The sequence below is a fragment of the Bombina bombina genome, chromosome 5 (genome assembly GCF_027579735.1).
Source record: "Bombina bombina isolate aBomBom1 chromosome 5, aBomBom1.pri, whole genome shotgun sequence".
Lineage (NCBI taxonomy): Eukaryota > Metazoa > Chordata > Amphibia > Anura > Bombinatoridae > Bombina > Bombina bombina.
Genome location: NC_069503.1, coordinates 1,113,055,978 through 1,113,075,860, shown reverse-complemented (window position 1 = coordinate 1,113,075,860; position 19,883 = coordinate 1,113,055,978).

The window sequence follows — 19,883 nt, the reverse complement described above, 5'->3', positions numbered from 1 at the left end:
GCCACCTGATGCAGCAGAGTGCTCAGAGATGAAAAGGCAGGACACACTGAGCGCACACAGCCGCATGTACACACTGCGCGCCGCTCCGCTTGCAGTGTGTCACAGCCTTTATAGTTCAGCTATTGTCCAGCAGCAATTTGAAGGGGAAAAAAACAACAAAAATGCAGCCTATCAGCATCAGCAGTGCTGAGGTTATGCTTTGCTTGACGGTGGTCTCATGAGATTTCACTGAAATCTTGTGAGATTTCTTAGCAAACTTCCTTAAACTGAAAAGGGAAAACATGACTGTGTCGGCTCATGCTAGATGCATGCTCCCTTGCAAGTTCTGGGACAAACATTCTGATTGGCTGCTTAAAATTCCTTTACATGGGATGTGGTAACTGTAGAAAACTTAAGGTAAAATATCTTCCTTTATTACATAGAGATGTTCAGGTAATATGCTTTAACATTTGGGTAAGATGTCCCTTTAACTAGAGCAATATTTACATTTTTTGTGCATGAAAAAATAAAGACTAGTAAAATGCTCACATATATTGTATACATTCAGGACCTACACGCTTCAGGTTCACCTCTCTTTTGTTGCTGCTTATTCCAGATACCGAGCAATGAGGTTTTTTTTTCTACAAACAGACAATATGATAAAGAGTTCATTGTATTCAAAGCTGCTGCAAGAACACCCTTTTAAATGTTCTGCACTGCCCCCTCCCCACCCTAGGAGTTTTATTTCTGCTGCTTTTATTTATAGTTATTCTTTAGCCAATACTGCAGTATTAAAATGTTCAGTATACAGTAGGTGGGTGTTTCAACAGGCAAAAGCAGCCATTTTAAATGATAAAATATTGGCAAAAGACCTTTTCTGGAAGTACCGTATTTGCTTGATTATAAGACTATGCTTTTTTCAGAAAAGAAACTCTGAAAAACCGACATCGTCTTATAATCAAGGTCGTCTTACTTTCGATCTGGACACCAGTTCCTGTCTTCACTACAGTGTAACAGGCAGTGAGACCGAGCTCAGTAGCAGCTAGATTTACCTTTGAGTGGCCCCTGTCTCTTCCCTACAATAAAATTGAAACCAGGCAGACCGGGTAGTAGCAGCAGCAGTTAGATTTCGTGCAGCTAAAGGACCGGCAAACTAACATGTGACTGCAGTGAGTGACATGCTTTGTCCTTTAGCGAACGGAATCATTCTAGCTGCAGTTTAGCTACCAGGTAATACCAGTAAATGTGAGGTGACAGATTACTGGAATTCATAATGAGGGGAAGCAGCTCAGCTGTGGGTGCAGCAGAGAGAGTGGTTCAGAATTAAGATTAAGAGGGTGAAGGTGAAGAGACAGAGAGAGTTTTTTGTGAGGCAAAGTGGACTGAGAATTTTCATAGGTGCAAGAGGAGAAAAGAAGCATAGTGCTTAGTTAAGCCTTCGGGGTATATTTATCAATGTGCGAGCGGACATGTTATGAAGGGGCGTATCATGTCCGCTGCACCTCGCTGCACATCGATAAAAGCCGACAGCATACGCTGGTGCAATGCCGCCCTCTGCAGATTCGCGGCCAATGGGCCGCTAGCAGTGGGTGTCAATCAACCCGATCGTATTAGATCGTATTTGATCTGGTTGATTTCTGTCCGCTGCCTCAGAGCAGACGACAAGTAATGGAGCAACAGCCTTTAGACCACTGCTTCATAACTTCCATACGGAGCTTGATAAATATGCCCCTTCATGTCTCATTTTTTTTTTTTTCAAATAATTTATATTGAAGTTTGATATGTAACAATACCAACATGTAATATTTTCAGATAACATATAAGATTAATTACAACATGGAGAAAGAAATACAATAATAAAAATATATATATATATAAGGTTAATCATAATAAAACAAATATGCAATCATGGCTCTCTCTCCTCCCCCTCCCTCCCTCTCTCTAGTCTCTCTTTCCCCTGGAGAGTTGCCTCCCCTCACCCAGGGGGTCGTTCTTAAACCCGTCTTAACTTCAGATCAAAAATAAATTTAATCCTTTTGAGCATACGCAATGCGTGTCATTATAAGGATTTAACATGTATTATACAAAAATTATTTAATAAATTACAAAAGGTAACTTACTCTATATGCTTTCAAAAAACAAAAGCAAAAAGAGGGGGGGGGAAGAGGAAGAGAAAGTAAAAAAAAAATGTCATATTCGTGTCATGCCAGTTACCAGATCCCTAATAGAACTATTTCACTATTTCTAAAAGGGTATATTAGATATTCTATTTCGTTAGTAGTGAGACTTTCAACAAATGTGGACCATTTTTCAGAGATGTGGATGTCTCTATCGTTATTCATATCTACATTATGTTGTTCCAGTATATATTGTTTTTTCAGGTAGTTTTTAACTTCCGAAATATCGGGGACATTTGTCATTTTCCATTTCCTAAATAGCAGATATCTGACTGCCAAAATGATAATATTGATCAGTTTTTTATGCAAGGGCTTTTGTGTCTCTTCCCATAAAAAAGTTATATGTATAAGATTAATGTCTTGCAGAGGGAGAGTAAGGGTATTAAGTGTCCAAAAAATTATCGTATACCACATCTGATGAACTTTGGGGCAATCCCAGATCATATGTGTCAAGTTGGCCCTTGGAAACGAACATTTCGGGCAAGCATTAAAAAACGTATTTCCCCATCTTGCTCCTCTTTCTGGTGTATAATATGTTCTATATAGTAATTTTATGTGCGACTCAATCCATGTAGTAGATAGTGTGGTCTGAGAAACCAATTCGAGAGACTTTCAAACACGTTCAATATTTATTTTTCCTGACATTAAATTACTCCACTGTTGGGTTATTTCTCTCAGATTTATCTCGTCTTTCTGGGCAACAAAAATGTTATATCCCATAGATATAGATAATATTCCACTTTTTTGCCAATGAGATCCATTCCTTGATCCCACCCCACCACCACCCCCAACCGCAGTCCATGACCAAACTAAAGATACAGGGGCCCATTTATCAAGCTCCAAACGGAGCTTGTGGGCCTGTGTTTCTGGCGAGTCTTCAGAAGTCTATGAAGTCTAAAGACCGCTGCTCCATAACCCTGTCCGCCTGCTCTGATGAGGCAGACAGGAATCGCCGCAATTCAACCCGATCAAATACAATCAGGTTGATTGACACCTCCCTGCTGGCGGCCAATTGGCCGCGAGTTAGCAGGGGGCGGTGTTGCACCAGCAGCTCTTGTGAGCTGCTGATGCAATGCTGAATACGGAGAGCGTATTGCTCTCCCCATTCAGCGAGGTCTTGTGGACCTGATACACACTGTCGGATCAGGTCCGCAAGACCTTTCATAAATAGGCCTCATAGTGTCTAACTTGTAAGTATGCAAAAAAGTCTTTGTTTGGGAGATTAAATTTGTGTTTTAGAACTTCAAATGTCTTAACTGCCTGCCTTCCTGTCTCTAACAATTGAAAAATCCTAGTTAACCCTGCTTCCTTCCATCTCTGAAATACTGGGGCCTGGGTGCCTTGTTGGAGTTCAGGATTTCCAAGAATAGTTTGGTATGTAGATGCGTCAGCTTTGATTTGTAATATTTTAAGAATTTTGCACCAAGCTATAATCAATGTATAAATAGATTTAAGTTGCTTTATGTATTTGGGTATTTTACTGCATTGACAGTGTATCAATGATACTGGAAGATACGGATAATTCATATTACATTCAAGATCATTATTAGAGAAATAATCTGCTTTGACTATCCAGTCTACCACTGTCCGGGATAGAGATACTAAATTATAGATTTGAATATCTGGAATTTCTAAACCTCCGCTTTTTTTTTAGGAAGATAGAGTTTTTTAAGTGAGATTCTTGGCTTCTTACCTTGCCATATGAACCTTCGTAGTACAGTGTTTAAATTTCTTAAATCCTTTCCCTGTACCAGAACTGGTGTATTCTGCATAACATATAAGATTTTCAGTAGAAGGACCTTCTTAAAAAGCGCTACTCGTCCTGATATAGAGAGTGGAAATTTCTGCCAATTTTTCATATGTTCTATAACTCTATCCAAAATAGGGCGTATGTTCAAATTGTACCAATTCTCTGGATGAGTTGAGATAAAAATACCTAGATATTTAAGAGCCTCGGGTTACTACTTTGAAAGGTACTATTGTTGCTGATTCCCTATTTTTCCTGATCCAAAGGATCTCGGATTTTGAAGTCTTTACTTTATAACCTGAAAAGGATACAAACATTTCAATAATTGATGTTACTTTTGGTATATTGATCTTTGTATTAAACATATATAACAGGACATCATCTGCATACAAAATGATCTTTAATTCTTTATGTCTTATTTTAATACCTTCCTGATATTGCCGGATCATAATAGCTAGAAGTTCGATGAATAGATTGAAAAGAAATGGGGACAGGGGACATCCTTGTCGCGTGCCTCGCTTAAGAGTTATAGGAGATGATAGCTTTTTATATATAAACTTATTATTAGTTGTGTAGTAGAATTTCTATATAAGTTCTGAATAAAACTAACAAACACCTAGATTACAAGTTTTGCGTTAACAGGGGTGTGGTGCTAACGAGCAGTTTATGCTCACCGCTCACTTGCAGACAACGCTGGTATTACGGGTTTTTAGAAACCCGGTGTTAACCACAAAAAAGTGAGCGAAGAGCAAAATTTAGCTCCACGTCTCACCTCAATACCAGCGCTGCTTACGGTAGCGGTGAGCTGGCTAAACATGCTTGTGCACGATTTCCCCATAGGAATCAATGGGGGAGAGCCGGCTGAAAAACACCTGCAAAAAAGCAGCGTAAAGCTCCTAACGCATTGATTCCTATGGGGAAATACTTTTTATGTCTACACCTAACACCCTAACATCCAATCAGCCAATAGAATGCCAGCTCAATCCTATTGGCTGATTGGATCAGCCAATAGGATTGAACTTCAATCCTATTGGCTGATTGCATCAGCCAATAGGATTTTTTCTACCTTAATTTCTGATTGGCTGATAGAATTCTATCAGCCAATTGGAATTGAAGGGACGCCATCTTGGATGACGTCATTTAAAGGAACCTTCATTCTTCAGTCGGCCGTCGTTTGAAGAGGATGCTCCACGTTGGATGTCTTGAAGATGGACCAGCTCTGCGCCGGATGGATGAAGATAGAAGATGCCGTCTGGATGAAGATAGAAGATGCCGTCTGGATGAAGACTTCTGCCCATCTGGAGGACCTCTTCTGCCCGGCTTGGATGAAGACTTCTGCCCATCTGGAGTACCACTTCTGCCCTTTTGGGTGAAGACATCTCACAGTAGGGTGATCTTCAAGGGGTTAGTGTTAGATTTTTTAAGGGGGGGATTGGGTGGGTTTTAGAGTAGAGTTGGTTGTGTGGGTGGTGTGTTTTAATGTTGGGGGGTATTTGTACTTTTTTTTTTACAGGTAAAAGAGCTGATTACTTTGGGGCAATGCCCCGCAAAAGGTCCTTTTAAGGGCTATTTGTAATTTAGTGTAGGGTAGGGTTTTTTTTTTATTTTGGGGGCTTTTTTATTTTGTTAGGGGGATTAGAGTAGGTGTAATTAGTTTAAAAATCTTGTAATTATTTTATTATTTTCTGTAATTTAGTGGTTTTTTTTCATACTTTAGATAATTGTATAGATAATTGTATTTAGTCTAGGGAATTTATTTAATTATAGTGTAGTGTTAAGTGTAATTGTAACATGGGTTAGGTTTTATTTTACAGGTAAATGTATCTTTATTTTAACTAGGTAGTTATTAAATAGTTAATAACTATTTAATAACTATTGTACCTAGTTAAAATAAATACAAAGTTGCCTGTAAAATAAAAATAAACCCTAAGCTAGCAATGTAACTATTAGTTGTATTGTAGCTAGCTTATGTTTTTTTATAGGTAAGTATTTAGTTTTAAATAAGAATTATTTAGGTAATTGTAGTAATTTTATTTAGATTTATTTAAATTATATTTAAGTTAGGGGGTGGGTTTAGGGTTATACTTAGGTTTAGGGGTTAATAAATTTAATATAGTGGCGGCGATGTTGGGGGCGGCAGATTAGGGGTTAATAAATATAGGAATGTGTCGGTGATGTTAGGGACGGCAGATTAGGTGTTAATAATATTTAACTAGTGTTTGTGATGAAGGAGTGCGGTGGTTTAGGGGTTAATATGTTTATTATAGTGGCAGCGATGTCCAGTTCGGCAGATTAGGGGTTAAAAATTTATTTTAGTGTTTGCGATGTGGGGGGGGGGGCTCGGTTTAGGGGTTAATAGGTAGTTTATGGGTGTTAGTGTACTTTTTAGCACTTTAGTTAAGAGTTTTATACTACAGCGTTGTAGTGTAAAACTCAACTACTGACTTTAAAATGCGGTGCCAGGCTTGACAGGAGAGGCTGTACAGCTCACTTTTGGTTAGACTCGTAATACTGGCGCTATGCAAGTCCCATTGAAAATATAGGATACGCAATTGACATAAGTGGATTTGCGGTATTTCCGAGTCTGGCCAAAAAAGTGAGCGGTACACCTGTAACTACAAGACTCGTAATACCAGCGTGCGTTAAAAAGCAGCTTTAGGACCGGCCAACGCTGCTTTTTAACCCTAACACACAACTCATAATCTAGCCGAAAGTTTTTTTTATATCCAAATTTAAGCAAAAATATAAAATGATCATGCTGAATAGAATCGAAAGCTTTTAGTGCATCGATTGAAATAATTGCTAGGTCTGGTAGAAATCTATCTGCCTGTCTCGTAGATTCTTTCAGGGAGTTGAAATGGTAAATGGTCAAAAAAGTTTCTCTAATTGTAGCAGCCGAGTTTCTTTAGTGCATAAATCCTGCGTGATCTTTATGTATAATTTTTGGAGGATATTTTGAAGATGATTGGCTAAGATATGTGTAAGAAGTTTATAATCATAGTTGAGAAGTGCTATAGGCCTGTATGATTCTTTTTTTGCTGGGTCCTTCCCAGTTTATATGTAGTCATAGATGCAGAGAAATTAGGGGAAATAGATTTATTCTCAATATAATAATAATTAAATAGCTTTTCTAAATAGGGGGTGATATTTTGTTCTAGAATTTTATAGAATTCGTTGGGTAGTGCATCTGGCCCCGGTGTCTTATCCATTGGTAGATTCTTAATAGCTTTTTAAATTTCTACTTCAATAATGGGTCTATTAATTTATTCAAGTGCTTCTGATGTAATAGTAGGATTTTGAATCTTTTCCCAGAAGGCATCTCTATTTTGCATGTTAGAGTCTTGTGAAGTGTATAATTTAGTATAATATTCAGAAAAAAATTTGGCCACCTCATCCGTCGCTGTAATAGTTGACTTGTCAATTTCTATTTTATTTATTGCTGATGAATTATTAGTATTTTTAACGAGAGTAGCTAACAATTTTCCAGATTTGTTTCTAAATTTATGAAACTTGGCTTGTGTTCTTATTTTGGATTACGTTGTTTTATGTATTAAATAGGTATCCCTTTCTTTTTTTGCACCGGTATAAATATCCCAGATCTCCTTGGTTCCCTCTAATAGATATCGATTGTATGACTTAGTTAAAAAGTTTAAGACCTCATCTTCTCTTTGCTTATATTTCTTTCTTAGTACCGCAGAATATGCTATTATCTCCCCCTCCCTCAGTACTGCCTTGGCCGTTTCCCAAAATATTACTGATTTGGATATATGTTCCTGATTATGCTGTCGGAATCCATCAAATTTTCTTCTGAGGAATTCTTTAAACTTTATATCAGTACAAAGGTATATTGGAAAAAAAAAAAAACGTTTGGGAGTGGATCTGAGGTCAGGCGCGGCGATCAGGAGAGAGAGCCTTTAGACCACTGCTTCATAACTTCCATACAGAGCTTGATAAATATGCCCCTTCAGGTCTCATTTTAAAGTGACAATGTACTACTACTAATAATAAAATGCACTGATGTTGCACTGATAAAACAATGTTTTATCGCAAAAACTGTGTGTTCTTTTTTTTGGGGGGGGTCGAGTCGTCTTTTAATCAAGTTCTTATATTTAGCCACATTTTACAAACAAGAGAAAAACAATTATTTGCTCAAACTCATGAAAAGGGGGATTTTAGTACCATGCTTTAGCTAAAGCATATCAAAAAAGAACTGAAATAAGGGGGCAGTCTGCAGAGGCTTAGATACAAGGTGATCACAGAGGTAAAAAGTATATTAATATAACTGTGTTGGTTAAGCAAAACTGGGGGATTGGTAATACAGGGATTATATATATATATATATATATATATATATATATATATATATATATATATATATATATATATATATATATATCTATATATATATATATATATATATATATGTATATTTAAACAAAAAAAATTCTGGTGTAAACTGTCCCTTTAACCTCACCCAATTCACCCTTTTAGGGGCATACATATGGAAGTAAATATGGTTCCATAATGCTAAGCAAATTATCCCAATCTTAAAGGGACATGTAATCCACATTTTTTTTGTTTGTTTGTTTTTGTTTTGTGATTCAAATACATTCATACAGATTTAGACAACTTTCAGATTTACTTATATGATCAAATTCTCTTTATTCTCTTGGTATTCATTGTTGAAGGAGCAACAAGGCACTACGAGGAACAAGCTGAACACATTGGGGTAGGGTTGCCACCTTAGCCATGTTTTCCTGGACACTTATAAATTACACATGCTGCAGGGTGTGCAGGGAGGAACATGTATTGTACTTCTGGACAGCACTATTCACATTCCTCCCTGCACACCCTGCAGCATGTGTAACTTATAAGTGTTCTGTATTTTAAAGGACGGGTGGCAACCCTACATTGGGGCCTATCTATCAAGCTCCATATGGAGCTTGAGGCCCCGTGTTTCTGGCGAGCCGCTGTTCCATAACTGTGTCCGCCTGCTCTGATGAGGCGGACAGGAATCGCCGCAATTCAACCCAATCGAGTACAATCGGGTCGCGAGTCTGCAGGGGGCAGCGTTGCACCAGCAGCTCTCCGCATTCAGCGATGTCTGTCGGACCTGATCCGCACTGTCGATACAGGTCCGACAGACATTTGTTAAATAGGCCTCATTGGGTAAGTCAATGACAAGAGGCATATATGTGCAGCCACCAACCAGCAGCTGGCTCCCAGTAGGGCATTGCTGCTTCTGAGCCTACCGAGGTATGCTATTCAACAAAGGATACTAATAGAACAAATCAAATTAGATAATAAAAGTAAATTAGGAAGTTGTTTAAAATTGCATGCTCTACTGTAATCAAGAAAAGTTGGGTATTGTGTAACTTTAATGGGCTGAAGCAAGGACAAATTTAGCCACATTTATAAACGAGAGAAAACATTTATCTGCAAACTATCACCAGATGTATATAAAAAGGGAACTGGAAGCTTTTACAATATTTAAATATAAATATGATGAAGCCACATGCAGAGATCCCAACCATCTTGTTGGATTGTTATGGTCTGTGAGCTTTGCCTTGCTGTGTCTTCTGCAGCATCCCTTATAGGACAAATGTCCTGGTCTCCATAATAAAACCAGGAGCTATCTTACTCCACCCACAACTGCCCAACTATTGTGACGTTATGCCCAATCCCATCTATTGTACACCATGACTCCTCCCTCCTGTCTCAGTTCCACCCACAAAGCTTCTCAACACCACCAACAGAACTCCTACAGCCAGAAGGACTTTGGGGAAATCTAAAAAGGCATGCACTCATAAGTACTGGAATTATAGGCACAGATTATCTATTACAAATATAATCAGTTTAACTCATTTCTGTTGGGACTCATTTGTATACAGAACAAAGTTCTGATGTAAACAAATACACACAAATTGAAATCACACAATTTTTTATGCAATCATGTGATTTCAATGATGGGAATGGGTCAGGGGGGAAGTGCCTATGACGCCAGGCACGTGATCCCATATAGGAAGCAGCTAAGGTGCCAGGATAGTCAACGTTTAGGATGTTCCATGCCGTCCTAATGGCGCTAAAGCCTAGCACAGCTAGGACAGTATAGAATGTACTTAAAGTTATAGTAAATCCTAGTGTTTGTGAAACGCTGGGATTTACCAGTGGAACAAATACAGGGGACATTCAGTCATGAAGTATAAAATAATTTGTATAAAATATTTGTCTGAAGCGTTTGCTGTACTGAGCTCCTCAGGCAGCCCACGGCAGAACGCTAGTTGGCTGTGAGGTGATGTTTCCACCTCTTAGTCAATAACAGTGGGGCCAGCTGGCACCTTGCCGGATAGTTAGCACGCTATTGGCTAAGATCATCTCATAGCAAAATAGTGCTCTGCCATTGGCTGCCTGAGGCGCTCAGCATGGTGAACGCTTCAGACAAAGGAACTTTATGACTGAAAGTTCCCTTTACTTGTTCCACTGGTAAATCCTAGCTTTACAAACGCTAGGATTTACAAACACTTTAAGGTGGAAAGGGGTTAATCAAAAGGATGTGTATATGTGTTTTTTATTTTTTATTTATAATAAAATAAAAGATATTACTGAAAAACCCTATGGTACATTAATTTTTAATTTTATTACAAGACCAGAGACTCATATTTTGCATTCTCTTTCTTTACTACTTAAATGCAGTTTTTAAAGGAAACATAATAAATACAAGTTACATGTCAAATTTTGAAAAGGAGACAGTAAAACAAATAACAGATCAGTGACCAATAGGAATGGAGAACTGATTACACTAAAACAACATAGCCAATCAGGTTGATAATGAGTCCTATAAACTGTCCAATATACAGTAATACATCCTCTTTGTTTTACTGCTTCAGAAAGATAAGTATTACTGCAAAGTGTTAATAAATATCCTTTTTGTTTGAGATCATTTATTTTCTTTAATTGTTTTATTTAAATTATTATTACTGTATTTCCTATACTATCGTTTTGCACATTTAATTTGGTATTTGTTTTCTTTTCCTGTTATAATTTTTTTTTCTTTTTCGTTGGTTAATTTTATTCCCCCTTTACTTTATATTTCTTTTCTCTTGCTCCGGTTTCGTTTAATTAACTTTAATCCCCTCCTTTGCACCTGGGCTTTGATTTACTCGTTGTTCTGTTTTGCTCCGTCATCCATCTTGTGGGTGTCGGCTTCGGTGCGCATGCGCAGTGTCCTCCATTTCACTGCGTAGTTTAATTTCTCTTGTTTCCCGCCCTCTTACCTCAGCTGGCCATCCTGAGAACCAGTTGAAACGTTGTTGCGCTCCGGAGTTCAAGCATTTACATATACTATATTTTCAATTAATTTAGATAATCTGGTCTCTGTCTCCATCTTTTGACCAGTATTGTTATTACATTTAATTTTAGTTATATATTTTGTTTTAATCATATTCTTTGGGGTCAAAAATTAAATATTATTACATTTTTTTTTTTATTTAATTGGTTTTATTATTATTATTAATTTTAAATAGTGTCTTTTTAAAAAAAAAATATGTATATTTAATATAGTTTCAAATTGTATTATTTAATATGTCTCAATCCTCAGATTTGAATCCTCTTAATCCTGAAGGTGTTCAAAAGATTGACATTTTAATGAATTCTATGCTGGAAAAGATAACCTTTTTAATTGATAAATCCTCAAAAAAGGCTTTAAAAAGGAAAAGACCAATTTCTAGTGGCATTAAAGCAAGCAAAAAATTGCTGAAGAAATCTCGCCAGATTGTCTCTGGTTCTGCTGTTCCTTGCAGGAAAGGAAGAAAAACACCTGCTATTTCCTCTACTCCCAAGAGGTCACTAATGGGAGAGGCTTTGGCCACTGATGAAAATTTGGATGTTTCTGATACAGACATTAATTCTGATTCCTCTTTGGATTCAGCCATGTCTGAAAATTATTTTTCTAATTCTTCTTCTGAAAATTCTTTGGCCTCTCCGAAGATTAAAAAATTCAAAAAATGCCTTAAAAAATCCAAACATTTGGATTCTAAAAAAGTAAAAAATTTTGACTGCCTAGGAAATCCTGATATTGCAGATTTTATTTCCAGCTTCGACAGCCTTTGAAAAGGGATTCTAAAAATAAAATGAGGGCAGAATGCCCTAGACCAATTCTCCCAAACAATGCAAGTTCTACCCCTGAGGTAAATCCAAAAATTTTAAAATTTATAGGGTCCCCAGGTTTTAAATTAAAGAAAGGGATGGATCGGGCTTGGAAAATTTGTCAAGACAAAATGCTAGACACCATTGGCCCCTTAGCAAAACTCTTTGATTTGTCCGAACAAGCTGTGTATGACAATTCCTTGTTAGACCTGGTCATTGTCAGAGAATGGCTTCAGAGAATGCTCAGTTTTTTGGGAAACGCTAATTCTGCAATGCACACTGAAGATAGACGTAATATTCTTAGACGTATTAACCACAGAGTGTGTGATTTCGCAATAAATGAAATTCATACAGATAGATACAATTGGTCTTTTATTTGGAGACACATTTATTAAAGAACTTAATAGCTATGTAAATACTTTCTCCAACCTTAATAAAGTACGGACATCCATGAAAAAGATTTTTCACCAAGATCGTTTTTCTGAACAGGCTGGGAAAGGTAGAGGCCGCTTTCCCGGCCGTGCCTCATACCCAAATAGGTCTCAATTTTCCAACCAACAATTTCAATCCCAAAGACAATATCAAAACCCAATTTCCGCAGGCTTCTTCCCATCCAGAGGAAGATTTTGGAACCCAAGACTTCAACGTTTCGAGGCAAAGATCACGCTCCTCTCAAGGTAAATTTTTCTTTTCCTCTCTCTCAGATTTCTTCCCAAAACATAGTAGGAGGCAGATCGTCCCTTTTCACTCACAATTGGAACCTGATCACTACATATCAATGGGATCTTCACACTGTTTCAGGTCTTTTAATATATTTTATTTCTCCACCAGTTCAAAATTCTCTTCCCCTTCCAATAAAGTTTTAAGTTTCAGACAGAATTTTAGTTAAAAACAAAATTTTAAACCTTTTAGAAAAACAAGCTATAGAACCAGCTTCAGATCTTCAAAACTGTTATCTCAGCAATCTTTTTCTCATAAAAAAGAAAAATGGCCAATTTCGCCCTGTTATAAATTTAAGATCTCTAAATGCCTTTGTTGTCTATCAACATTTCAAAATAGAAGGTATTCATCTTCTCAGATTGCCTTTTAGACAACGATTTCTTAGTCAGATTAGATTTGACAGATGCTTATCTCACTTTTCCAGTAGCTCAAGTACACAGGAAATTTCTCACCTTTATTTGGGAAGGAAAGACTTGGAGTTTCACCTGCATGCCTTTCGGTTTACCTTCAGCTCCTTGGATTTTCACCAAATTAATGAAACCTATAATTACTTGGCTTCATCTTCGAGGCGTTCATCTCATCATTTATTTAGACGATATTTTGATTATGAATCAAAATTCTGTCATTTTAAATTCTCAACTCCAATTTACTATTCATATTCTGAAAAATTTAGGTTTCTTAGTCAACAAACAGAAGTCTGTTCTTTCACCATCCAAATCTCTAACCTTTTTAGGTTTCCAAATAGACACATTGGGGGATAGTTATCAACGTGTCAACTTTCCTGCCTTCGCCGGCCCAATACGCCCGCCTAAGCTCGCCTCACATCGCCGCCGCAGACCTGAAAAATTTCGCCTAAGTTATCAAATAAAGCTGTCAAAAAGCCGCGCACCAAGTACGGGGCGATGAGCAGCGGACTGTGATAGTTATCACTCATCCAATCTCGCTGCTCTTCGGCTTTTTCCCAGCTTTATTGCTAGCCTGTCACTAAGCACTCACACTAAACTGCACTGTTCTACCCCCTATACCAGCGCCCCCGGAGCCCCCCGCAACTAAATAAAGTTACTAACCCCTAAACCGCCACTCCTAGACCCCGCCACAACTCTGATAAATGTATTAACCCCTAAACCGCCGCTCCTAGACCCTGCTGCTGTCTGATAAATGTATTAACCCCTAAACCGCCGCTCCTAGACACTGCCGCAACTCTGATAAATGTATTAACCCCTAAACCGCCGCTCCCGGACACCGCTGCCACCTACATTATACCTAGTAACCCCTATCCTGCCCCCCCTATACCGTCCTGCTGATCCCGCACCTCGCCGCAACTAAATAAATAGTTTAACCCCTAAACCGCCGCTCCCTGACCCTGCCGCAACCTATATTAAATTTATTAACCCCTAATCTGCCCCCCCTACACCGTCGCCACCTATAATAAATTTATTAACCCCTATCTTGCCCCCCACTACACCGCCACCACTGTAATAAAATTATTAACTCTTAAACCTAAGTCTAACACTAACCCTAACACCCCCCTAACTTAAATATTAATTAAATAAATCTAAATAATATTTCTATTATGAACTAAATTAATCCTATTTAAAAATAAATACTTACCTTTAAAATAAACCCTAATATAGCTACAATATAAATAATAATTATATTGTAGCTATCTTAGGATTTATTTTTATTATACAGGCAACTTTCTTTATTTTTAATTTGTTTTAACTAGGTACAATAGCTATTAAATAGTTATTAACTATTTAATAGCTTACCTAGCTAAAATATAGAGAAATGTACCTGTAAAATAAAAACTAACCTAAGTTACAATTACACCTAACACTACACTATACTTTAATAAATTATTCCTATTTAAAACTAAATACTTACCTGTAAAATAAACCCTAAGATAGCTACAATGTAATTAATAATTACATTGTAGCTATTTTAGGAATTATATTTATTTTACAGGTAACTTTGTATTTATTTTAGCTAGTTAGAATAGTTATTAAATAGTTATTAACTATTTAATAACTACCTAGCTAAAAGAAATACAAAATTACCTGTAAAATAAATACTAACCTAAGTTACAATTAAACCTAACACTACACTATCATTAAATAAATTAAATAAATTAACTACAAATAACTACAATTAAATACAATAACATAAACTAACTAAAGTACAAAAAAAAAAAGCTAAGTTACAAAAAATAAAAAAAATAGGTTACAAACATTTTAAAAATATTACACCAATTTTAAGCTGCTTACACCTAATCTAAGCCCCCTAATAAAATAACAAACCCCCCCAAAATAAAAAAATACCCTACCCTATTCTAAATTAAAAAAAGTTCAAAGCTCTTTTACCTTACCAGCCCTTAAAAGGGCCTTTTGTGGGGGCATGCCCCAAAGAATTCAGCTCTTTTGCCTGTAAAAGAAAAATACAACCCCCCAACATTAAAACCCACCACCCACATCCCTCTTATCTAATCCAAACCCCCCTTAAAATAACCTAACACTAATCCCCTGAAGATCATCCTACCTTGAGTCGTCTTCACACAGCCGAGCAGCGATGGAACCAAAGAGGAGACCCGAAGCGGCAGAAGTTATCCTCCAAGCAGCGCTGAAGAAATCTTCCATCCGATGAAGTGATCCTCCAAGCGGCGCTGAAGAATTCTTCCATCCGGCGATGTCATCTTCCAAGCGGCGCTGAAGAAGCCTTCTATCCGGGCGATGTCATCTTCCAAGCGGGGTCTTCAATCTTCAATCTTCATCCCGCGACGAGCAACATCCTTCTTTACCGACGGACTACAGACAAATGCAGGCTCCTTTAAGGGACGTCATCCAAGATGGCGTCCCTTCAATTTCGATTGGCTGATAGGATTTAAGGTAGGAAAAATCTGATTGGCTGATGGAATCAGCCAATCAGATTCAAGTTCAATCCGATTGGCTGATCGAATCAGCCAATCAGATTGAGCTCGCATTCTATTGGCTGTTCCGATCAGCCAATAGAATGCAAGCTCAATCTGATTGGCTGATTGGATCAGCCAATCGGATTGAACTTGAATCTGATTGGCTGATTCCATCAGCCAATCAGATTTTTCCTACCTTAATTCTGATTGGCTGATAGAATCCTATCAGCCAATCAGAATTGAAGGGACGCCATCTTGGATGACGTCCCTTAAAGGAGCCTGCATTCGTCGGTAGTCCGTCGGTAAAGAAGGATGTTCCGCGTCAGCGGGATGAAGATTGAAGACTCCGCTTGGAAGATGACATCGCCTGGATAGAAGGCTTCTTCAGCGCCGCTTGGAAGATGACATCGCCCGGATGGAAGAATTCTTCAGCGCCGCTTGGAGGATCACTTCATCGGATGGAAGATTTCTTCAGCGCCGCTTGGAGGATAACTTCTGCCTCTCCAGGTCTCCTCTTTGGTTCCATCGCTGCTTGGCTGAGTGAAGACGACTCAAGGTAGGATGATCTTCAGGGGATTAGTGTTAGGTTATTTTAAGGGGGGTTTGGGTTAGATTAGGGGTATGCGGGTGGTGGGTTTTAATGTTGGGGGGGATTGTATTTTTCTTTTACAGGCAAAAGAGCTGAATTCTTTGGGGCATGCCCCCACAAAAGGCCCTTTTAAGGGCTGGTAAGGTAAAAGAGCTTTGAACTTTTTTAATTTAGAATAGGGTAGGGCATTTTTTTATTTTGGGGGGTTTGTTATTAGGGGGCTTAGATTAGGTGTATGTAGCTTAAAATTGGTGTAATATTTTTAAAATGTTTGTAACCTATTTTTTTTTATTTTTTGTAACTTAGCTTTTTTTTTTTTGTACTTTAGTTAGTTTATGTAATTGTATTTAATTGTAGTTATTTGTAGTTAATTTATTTAATTTATTTAATGATAGTGTAGTGTTAAGTTTAATTGTAACTTAGGTTAGGATTTATTTTACAGGTAATTTTATATTTCTTTTAGCTAGGTAGTTATTAAATAGTTAATAACTATTTAATAACTATTCTAACTAGCTAAAATAAATACAAAGTTACCTGTAAAATAAATATAATTCCTAAAATAGCTACAATGTAATTATTAATTACATTGTAGCTATCTTAGGGCTTATTTTACAGGTAAGTATTTAGTTTTAAACAGGATTAATTTAGTTCATAATAGAAATATTATTTAGATTTATTTAATTAATATTTAATAGGGGGGTGTTAGGGTTAGTGTTAGACTTAGGTTTAGGGGTTAATAAATTTATTACAGTGGTGGCGGAGTAGTGGGGGGCAGGATAGGGGTTAATAAATTTATTATAGGTGGCAACGGTGTAGGGGGGGCAGATTAGGGGTTAATAAATTTAATATAGGTTGCGGCAGGGTCAGGGAGCGGCGGTTTAGGGGTTAATACATACATTATAGTTGCGGTGGGCTCCGGGAGCGGTGGTTTAGGGGTTAATACATTTATTATAGTTGCGGTGGGCTCCGGGAGTGGCGGTTTAGGGGTTAATATGTATAGAGTAGCTTGCGGTGGGCTCCGGGAGCGGCGGTTTAGGGGTTAATATGTATAGAGTAGCTTGCGGTGGGCTCCGGGAGAGGCGGTTTAGGGGTTAATATGTATAGAGTAGCTTGCGGTGGGCTCCGGGAGGGGCGGTTTAGGGGTTAATATGTATAGAGTAGCTTGCGATGGGCTCCGGGAGCGGCGGTTTAGGGGGTAATAACTTTATTTAGTTGCGGCAGTGTAGGGGGGGTCAGATTAGTGGTGTTTAGACTCGGGGTACATGTTAGGGTGTTAGGTGCAGACGTTTCCCATAGGAATCAATGGGATGTCTGGTAGCAGCGAACATGAACTTTCGCTATGGTCAGACTCCCATTGATTCCTATGGGATCCGCTGCCTCCAGGGTGGCGGTTTGAAAACCAGGTACGCTGGGCCGTAAAAGTGCCGAGCGTACCTGCTAGTTTTTTTATAACTAGCAAAAGTAGTCAGATTGTGCCGCACTTGTGTGCGGAACATCTAGAGTGACGTAAGAATCGATCTGTGTTGGACTGAGTCCGGCGGATCGAAGTTTACGTCACAAAATGTTACTTTTGCCGGTCTCTAGCCTTTGATAACTAAGGCGAATCAGCCTTGCCACAAATACGCTGCGGAATTCCAACGTATTTGAGGTTGACGGCTTGATAACTAGGCCCCATTGAAATCTACACTCAGTCTTCCCAGAGAGAAAATTGTGAATATCAAGAAAGAGATTTCAAAAACTCTTTCTTTATCTTTGGTTCCTATCTGGACTATAGCCAGAATAGTTGGGTTACTCTCATCCTCTATTCAGGCTATTTTCCCTGCTCCTCTTCATTACAGGGAACTTCAACGTTTAAAAAATTTTCATCTTCAGAAAGGTCTGTCATATTCCAACTTAATTCCTCTTTCTTCCGAAGCCAAAGAGGAACTTTCGTGGTGGCTCTCCCATATAGAAGCTTGGAACGGGAGAGCCATTTTTGGGAAAACTTTAATCATAGAATCTGATGCTAGTCGTTCAGGTTGGGGAGCTTGTTGTGGTCCCTCAATCACAGGAGGAAAATGGTCTTCAGAAAAAAACGTTTTCATATCAACTGCTTAGAACTTTTGGCAGGCTCTTTTGCAGTCAAAAGTTTTGTCAAAGATTATTTGCCTGTGTCCATTTTACTCAGAATGGACAATATTTCTGCAGTTTGCTATTTGAATTGTCTCGGTGGTACAAAATCGAGAGATTTATCGATTATTACGAAAGAATTCATTCATCTTTGCTTGGACAGAAATATTTCTGTCAAAGCAGAATATATTTGAGGTCTATCCAATGTCGCAGCGGATTGGGGTTCTCGATATCTGACAGATTCCAGCGACTGGAAACTTTATCTTCAAGTTTTTCATTTGCTTCAATCTCTCAGAGGTCCCTTTTCGATGGATCTGTTCGCTTCGAGACTGAATTTTCAGATTCATCCATATTTCAGTTGGCATCCAGATCCAGATGCTTTGGCGATCGATGCATTTCTCCACCCCGGCCTCTTCAGACAGCTTATGCATTTCCCACATTTTCAATGATTCAGAGAATTATTTCTGTAGTCTGTCGGGATCTCCTTTCAATTCTCCTAATCACTCCCCTGTGGCCATCTCAACCCTGGTACCCATCTCTTCTAGAATTGTCTGTCAACCATCCTGTTTTTCTTCCTGTTTTTCCCCTACTCTTGTGAGACCCAGAAGGTCATCCTCACGATTTTATTCTTCAAGGATCTCTTCGTCTCATAGCATGGTCAATTTCGGGCAATCCTCATCTCTCCAAGGTTTATCACAAAAAGCTAAGAAACTCCTTCAAGATTCATTGGCATCGTGGACCAAAAAAATGCTATTTTTCCGCATGGACCAGATGGTCTAGCTGGTGCATGGAAAGAAATTTGGATCCCCTTTCAGTTGATATAACTTATATTATTAATTTTCTTACATGACTTTTTGATTCAGGATTAGCTTTCAGAACTATAAACGTTTCTAGATCATCTATTTCTGCTAAACATTCTTCTATTAATAATTTTCCGGTGGGTCAACACCCCTTAATTTGCAAATTAACGAAAGCAATTAAACTTAAAAGACCTCCAGCTCCAAAATATTCTTCCTTTTGGGATGTTGATCTTATATTTTCTCTTTCTAAATCTTGGCCTTCAAATAAATTTTTATCTTTGAAACAACTTTCTGCTAAATTAGCTACCCTTTTGTGTTTAATTTCTTTTCGTAGAGTTTCTGATGTCAGAGCTTTAGATTTTAATTCTAAATGTTTTACCCCTGAAGGTGTTACTTTCTTTCGGCTAGATTTGGAGTTTGGCGGTAGATGGGCTGCTAACGCTACGCGTGGTTTATGTCTAACGCACGGCATTGTTTGACTCCGGTATTTAGAGTTTAAAAAAGACCATCTAGCGATGCTCCTAACGCGTGTATTTCACACGCGGAATCCTGCCCGCGTTAGACAGTCTCCCATAGAGATCAATGGAAAAGCAAAATAAATAGCTTTTTTCACCTAACACTCGATTTCGCGAGAAATACGCACAGCTCGGTCATATGACGCATACCACATCATGCACAACAATAACACGCCGCAAATGTCACAACAACAATC